Here is an 8,057-nt window from a genome sequence, read left to right on the forward strand (position 1 = left end):
GAAAGATGGAATAGAAAATAGGTGTAGTTGATAACAGCATGTGTAGCCAAACAGGTAATCCTGCACAAAGACTCTTAAATAGTCAAAGAGAGATGTTCCTGGTGAGACCACCCTTTGCAGTACTGCAGGTATCTCTGCTGGATATGTGGGGACATGTCAGTTTAATCACATCATAGGAGGTGAATATTCCTATTAATCTCGTCTTTTCCCATCTTACTGCACCTATTTGCCATCAACCAAAACATATGCATCCACAGATGTTGCTTTTAAATTTGCAGAATGGGGCTGGAAGTTTGTAAACACCCTGGTTTCTTGTTATTTGGCTCAATGCAATCGTCTTATCCTTTCAGTCCATAAATTTCATCAACACTTGCAGTTTATTGCATTCAAATGAGTGATCTCAGTATAAATGTATGCCTTTGGAGTTCTTCTTTTCCAGCATCCTGTGATTTTCCCTTCAAGGAAAGGGAATTTTGAAATGCAAATGGCAATTTTAAGTAGTGGCAAGACCTTTTGCAAAGCCTTCTCACAGCTTGAGAAAGGTCCTTTTACAAAACTGCGTGTGCTCTCTGGCAGGACTAGATGATGATCTAATTCCTGTCACAGAACCAGAACAAAGACCTGACTGGGGCTATTCAGGAATTCTAGGACAAAATGTAATGTCATTGGAAAATGCTGACCTGTCAAAGACAACATACTCTTTGGAAATAGCTTGGCTTCAACAAACTGGTATCAAATCACAGCCATGTTACCCTTAAGAACTTGCCTGGTTTTCTGAGAGTCTGTGTAGAGATCTGCTCAGGAGTTTGTGTTTCCAGGGTCTGAAGCTCTGGCCAGTTGAGCTGGAAGGAGCTGAAGCCCCAGAGTTTCAATTTCTTGAAAGGAAAGGTGGTTTTCTGAAGAGAACACTTGAGAAAATACTCAGAAGAAATCCCCCTTGTTAGCTGCTGTCTTTCCAGCTCCACTTCTGGGCTACACCAGCTGATGAGATCTTCTGCAGGGAAAGAGGAGGGCCTGCCACTTGGCTCTCCTGCTACAGACAGAGCAGGAATGACCCAGAGCCTCAGGCTCCATCCTGGCTGCCAGGATGCTCCTCTTTTTTCTGCCCCTACACAACCTACTCAGGAAAGGGGCAGGGCCAAACAGCACCTTGCTCTGCCCAACCATTAGGAAGGATGAGGATGCTGCCACTGGAGATGTGGGAGGATACATCTTCATAAATCTTTCTCCCACCAGCATTGGCCGGAATTGGAGTTTGAGAGATCAAATCTGTGGACTGGAGGGGTGGCTGGTGGCTGCCGTGTGCTTTACTCAGTGTTTACAGAACATGCAGAGCACCAACACCTGCTGTCAGGCAAGCTGGGGGTGAGAGGCCCTCTGCTTGTAGAGCTGGAGGCATCCTTCCTCATTAACCCTCAGCCTGTGTCACAGTCCTCAGCAGCACAGAGAGCTTCATGCTCTCAAGTTCCAGCAGGGGCTGGAAAGGCTTCCAGCCTCCCTGCAGCAGGACTGGATGCCAAATGTAGACGCTGCACTTTTTCAGCTGCCTGATCTGGGGTTAGGAGCCAGGGAGCCGGGACACAGACAGGGGCATTTGAGTGCTCTGGGCCAGCTGCCAGAGTGCTGCGTGCCATGTCAGTTCTTGGGGCCTGTGGCCAGGGCTGCACTGGGGCGTCCCCAGGAGATAAGTCAGCTCAGCTGTGCTTTGAAAAAATGTAACAAGGAGAGGCAACAAGAGAAATTTCTGGAGGATGACAGTGACTGTAGTTTCCATTCCAAATCAGAGGGGAGATCGTTCATGTCTCGAACTACAAAAAAGCTAAGTTTTAGGCAGTCCTAGCCACAGCCTCAGTCTGTGCAACAACTCAGGTATCTGCAGACACAGAGAGGCAGAGCTAACCAGATACGTGTTCTGTCCCATCATCAGAGATTGTTTATAATGTGTGATCAGACTTCAGGAGACAAAATACACGTCTCACAGTAATTCAGTACTTACTGCTTCTTCCTTCAGGATGCTGACCATCCTGCCTATTGCTGGGCCTGATCTATCAGCATATTGTAGCTGATACCCACAGCTGTCCATAACAATCATTAATGCTTCAGTCCAGCAACCAGATGCACCACACACATTGGATCCTAAATAAAAAGGCATTTCACCAGCACTTCCCTTGCTCTGCAGCAAACACAAAAGCAAAACATACACTGGATCTCATACCTTCAGCAGAGCTTGCCACACTTCACACTTTCTGCTCAAGCTGGTGTTAAGTCCACAAAGGACAGGAGAGTATCACCATGTTTTATGTCTGAGCCTGGCATAAATGCCACTCATGAGTACACAGTAGAATCACTTGAGAGAGATGGTGAGAGGCCACCTACATGCTTGGACTCTCCAGTGAGTAGGACTTTAAAGGATGCTGGTTAGCAGGACATGGCCTGCATCCCTTTCTGCTTCTGCTCTACCCACTAGCAGACAGCTCCTCTGCACCAGCTTTGGAGAGCTCTGCTCCACAATGGGCTGCTGCTGTTGCAAGGGACCAGGAGTGAGCCTTACAGGACAAGTCAGCCATCAATGATATGTTGTGAAACCCAGAGAGTTTGCGTTATTTAGAGGTACATAATGTGTACTATGGACTCTGAAGCCTAAAAGTCTTTCTGGTTTTTGCTGTCTAGGTCAAAATGGAAGCTGTCAGCGAAAGAGAGGGTTGGGAACCCAATTTTGAGCTGTTCTGGGCAGCAATCAATCTTTTAAAAATGTTTGCTTGAGAAAGATCTGCCTACTGGAGCACACATTATTTACAAGCCAAATTCCATCCTGCAGCTGATATTTATAGCCACCACGAGTCTTTTAAAGGAGAACGGCCTCCAACTGCAGTATGGTATGAGGTTTCAATGATACAGTGCCCACAGAGGTTGGATAATAGGTATGGTAGCTATTTCTTTTTATTTTATTTTATTTTATTTTATTTTATTTTATTTTATTTTATTTTATTTTATTTTATTTCATTTTATTTTATTTTATTTTATTTTATTTCTTTTTATTTTATTTTATTTTATTTTATTTTATTTTATTTTATTTTATTTTATTTTATTTTATTTTATTTATTGTAGCCAACACACTGCAAACAAAGAAACATAAAATGATCTGCATTCGTGCTGTTTTGAGCAATCACAATTACAGATTTATTTATACAAAGAAAATGAACGAGTATCTCTTTTTCCCAGGGCAACCTCCTACTTGGTTGTCTGATCATTTGCTGTCGGATTTACAAGACATTTTTAAAAGGTTCTCACATACACAGGAGGATAAGCAAACTGATGGTTCCATTAGAAGACACAATAATTGTATGCGTTATATGAAATACAGATGTGTTTGTTTCTTTAATAAAGCAGGCTCATTTTAGCTGCATTTGTAGAGACACAGTGACTCCCAGTGTTTCTTAGCAAATATAACAGACTGACCTAGAATTTATTCAGAGTACTGGATCAGCCCGTTAAGTTAACCAGTTCATGTGCACACCAGGGCCAGAAAATTCTCGTGTATGCTGTTCATTAATGGAAATATGAGTCAGTACCCACCTCTATTTTATGCATTTAATTGAATGGCCTAAACTTAGATAAAACAGGAACATACAACACTAATTACACAAAACAAAGAATAATACAAATTTCACAAGTCTCCATCTTCTTAGCTTGCAGTTTGCACTTTATGCTGGAAAATTCCTTTATGAAAATAAAACAGTGCAGTTCTTGATTTTTCCAGCTTCCCACACTACCACAAAGTTAATGCAATGTTTTCTCAATGCCCTCACTAAATAAAACGCTATTGGCTTGAGTACAATTCAAATGATTCACTGTTTTCATTTGTCACAGAACTTCTCCTGAAATCTGTCAGGAAAACTATTTTGTCTTTAGGGGAGAAGATGGGCTCTTTTGAATTCATTTTCTTCCTCCATCTTTATTCTAGCTTTCTGGCTAGGAAATCTGCTTTTACAGTTAATAATGTGTGAAGATCGCTACATATTTTCAACAGCAAAGCTGGCTTTGCACTACCTTTGAAGTGCAGATTGAAATTCTACTGTGGATTTTTATTATTTTATTTTTTTTGGGGGGGAGCAACGTTAGCCTTCCAAGAGGAAATGCAGTGCCAGCTTTAATTAGAAGATAATAACAATAATCTATTGTTTCATTTAACATAAGTGAAAAATTTCCTCCTTGATGTGTTGAGGAGTAACTACTAATCCAACAGCACTAGAGTCATCGATCATTTATGAAGAGCAGCAGCTCAGTAACTCAATTCAATGCAAAATTTTTGCTTCATCTCTGCTGCAAAGTCACAGGGGTTATTCTCACGTTCTTATGGTCAGCAGAAGCGGTACAAGAGTTTAAGGGCACTTCTGTGCCAAGCACAGACTAGCACTGTTACACCGCAAAAGATGAGACAGTGCATCTTCAAGACCCAGGGGAAGCAAAAAAGCCCTGAAGCCCAGGCTCTTCTGATGGTCCAAGAGAAAGTCCTAGTGACATCAGTGTAGCATAATTGGGGGTAACTGCTTAGATGTGTTGGTCCAAATGAGTCAGATGTTTATAAATCTGCCAGTGAAAAAATCCCTCTGGCCTGGGGAATACATAAGCCTATGACTCTTCAAATATACCACAACAGTCAAGGTTGGGATTGGGAGTATTGCTCCTGAGACATTCACATGCCACAGAGCAGCAATAGGCTGGAAGGAGCTAGTTTTCTGCAGACATCTCCAGATCAATGAGATTTCTCTCTGCACACCGGGATATCCATGGGCTTGAAAACGAATAACCACTTTCTGTTTTCTCTATCACGGTTTTGTAGTTTTAATGACTTTTATTGAGCTTTAACTGTAACAAACATTTTCTTCGTGTTATTTTCTTCCTTTTGACAAGTGGCACCATTTGATCCGATTTTTGATCAAATTTTTGAGATCCTAGGGTTGAAAGGATTGGAGCGGATGCAGCTGCCATAAAAGAAAGACGATCATTCTAATTTCTGTTTCAAAATATGTCTCCATATAGTTAGCTATAAATCTCTTTAAATTTAAAAATAAATAAGGGTCTCAGAGGAAAGTCACAGAGTAAAAAGGGAAAAGGACCAGAAAGGAGTAAAGCTGAAGGAAAATGAAAGCAAACACAAGGGAGTAAAGTAAAAGGTTTGCTGCCTGTATATGAAGGAATCTCTGCGGCTAGAAATAGTCCCAATCTTATTTTCCTTTCTCTGGAACCCGTTATATTTTCACACAAGAGAAGTAACACAATAAGGGAGTTAATGCTCTTCTTGCGTGCTAACTAGTTATTAGAGACTCACAGCAAGGAAGGTGATCAGAGAATACTTGTCACATGCCCAAACTACCCTAATTCAAGGAAACTGCCACCTCAGTACATCATATGAGGCAGGTCAAGCCTAGGGTGAAACAAGCTTTTTGTGTAAGAATTTTAATTAGCAATGAGCACAATAAAATACATAAGCTGCTGAAAGTTAACAAGTGCTACTGTTTGAGATTTACGCTCAAATCCATGCTATGTACTTCCCTTTCCTCACCGCCATAATGGATTAGCAGTATACTGGATAGTAATCTACAAATATTACAATCATCCTTCTAATCTTATTAAAAAACTTGTAAGAAGCATTAAGGGCACATTTATACCACTTGTGGGAAACAGTCCAAATACAACGAACCAAAAGCTGCTTATCTACAAGTAAAAACAGAATTATATGACCGAAGGGGGCCAAGTTAATCAGAGCTATCAAGGGACTAATTCAGGTCCAGAGGGCTGGGAAGGCAGATTAAATGATCGTTGGTAAATCATTGAAGGCATACACTATACAGCATTGTAACAACAAACAATGATCTTCTGTAGGGTGCAGTTTCCTGCTTTCTATATATCTATGTTTTGACATTTTAAGTATCTCATCAGCATCTTTTTATCCCTAAGTTGTGAACGTGTAGCAATAGCGTTATAACTCAGCTTGTTAATCATCAGACCCGTAGGAAGGAAAGGGATAGACTGTAAAAACAAACCTAAAAATGTCCTGATTTTTCTCTTCTTTTACTAAAAGCACAAAGCACAAAATAGAATACGATCCAAGATACCGTGAACACAAACTGAGGAGTGCAACTGAGGGACTGTGAGAACTCAGCTTTATATATGTCTTAGGCTTCTTTGCTTTATAGAGTGGCAGGGAGGGCACTGCTGGTTAATATTTTTCTTCTAAAATACTGTGTAGACAAAAGCACCACAGCAATATGAAAGCCCAACATCTGGTACTCACTCCCAATCTCAAAATGTAAGGAGCACACTCTAGTTCTCTATACAACACCATTTTCCACTCTAATGCCTGATTTTCTATTGCTCTGTACCGTGTGCACTTATTTATATCAGCACAAAGTGAAGGCCAAGCATTCTCTGTGGAAATGTGACTCTGGGATATAAGACAACACAACACACTGGGGAGAAGGGAGAGTCCTTCCATTACAATAATTTAATTATCCGCACTTTTTTTTTCCCCCCTTGTTTTTGTTTTTCTCATAGAAAACAGAAAGGTTCTCAACTTGGAAGGGTAAGGCTGAATATCATGGGTGCCTAAAAACAAATGAAGGATGCAGTTCAATCGGATAGAGCTGTCAGACTAAACTTGTACAGATTTGTCCCAAACTCTCCGAAAAATGTGACTTGTTCATTTTTGTGACTTCATTAAATTGTTTCTTTTCCTTTTCTTCCCCTTTCCCTTTCTACAAGTACATATCCCAGTCATAGCTGGTTGCTCAGCACAGCTCTACGGTTCTTGGCATAAGTAAGAAGTCCTCATCTGTCTGTTTCCAAGCCATACCCAAATCTTCCTCCTCTATGGCTCAGGTTTCCAGCTTAGTCCTATTATTTTAAGATGTCAACAGCCAATAAAATGCCACAAGCTCTTGGAATACAAAGAAATATTTTTCTTGGGGATTCCCATTTTTTAACGTCTCATCCAAGATCCTGGTTTGCTGTGACCTTCTTCTAAGGTTCCTTAATTGCATCATCTTCGAAAGATCACTCAGCTATATATATATATACCTTCAGCTATAAATGAAATGAAACAAAAACAAACAAACAGGTCACACTGTTTGGTGTATGCTTCTGGTATGTTATAATGTCTTGGTTACAGCAAATGGATGGAAAGGATTAGATGCTTATTGCCTGGATTGCCACAGTTATCTGTATTTGAATGCCATCATCTATATGATAGCTTCTGTTTGCAGAAAATGATAAACACTGCCTCTTACTCTATTACTGTATCACGTGGCCAATATAAACTGCCCCTCAGCCCAGAGAAGGTAATAGATCAAACATGACCTTCCTGTGGAACAAATCAAGAAGAAGCATTCTGTTAGCATGCCTTCAAAGAGGACATTGGTAGACGTAGGAATGGCCATCTCTGTTTCAGTTACTGTGTTGCATGGCGCCAGCGAGCATTATTCAGACTTTTCAGAACTTGGCATCCAGTGACTGACCACGCAGACTGTCAGCAATAGGTCATGAAAAGTAGTGGTACCGCCTTCACAACCTCCTGACATAAGCTTCATACAGATTAGGTGGACCTGGGACTGGTACACCAGGTTTCTTTGACTACAGCATGCATTGCTGAGCTAGCAAGACCACAATGCAGTGTGTAAGAAATAGCTTCTCTAAAACTGTATGATAAGATTTTCAAGTCCAAATAGTGTACAAACTCCGGATCAACTTGTTAAAACATTCAGGTTCTCAGCATTAACAAGGATCTTTATCCCATCAGTAAGTTCAGCTGCAAGAAAACCTCACCAGATTTACACACCACGTTAAGTTGGTGGAGATGGGCTCCCTGTGAGGAGCTGCAGCCACCATGAGGCCTCCCCTCGGCTCCTCTGCTCTGGGCTGAGCAAACCAAAGGACCTCAGCTGCTCCTCTCATGTCTGAAAGATTAATTTGAATTGGCTCCTGCTGAACTATCACTGTAAATATTACACCTTTTTTTTTAAGCTTATTTTAAGCAAACGTCACCCAGGCTTTTCTAT

Source organism: Excalfactoria chinensis, chromosome 3 (genome assembly GCF_039878825.1).
Source record: "Excalfactoria chinensis isolate bCotChi1 chromosome 3, bCotChi1.hap2, whole genome shotgun sequence".
Lineage (NCBI taxonomy): Eukaryota > Metazoa > Chordata > Aves > Galliformes > Phasianidae > Excalfactoria > Excalfactoria chinensis.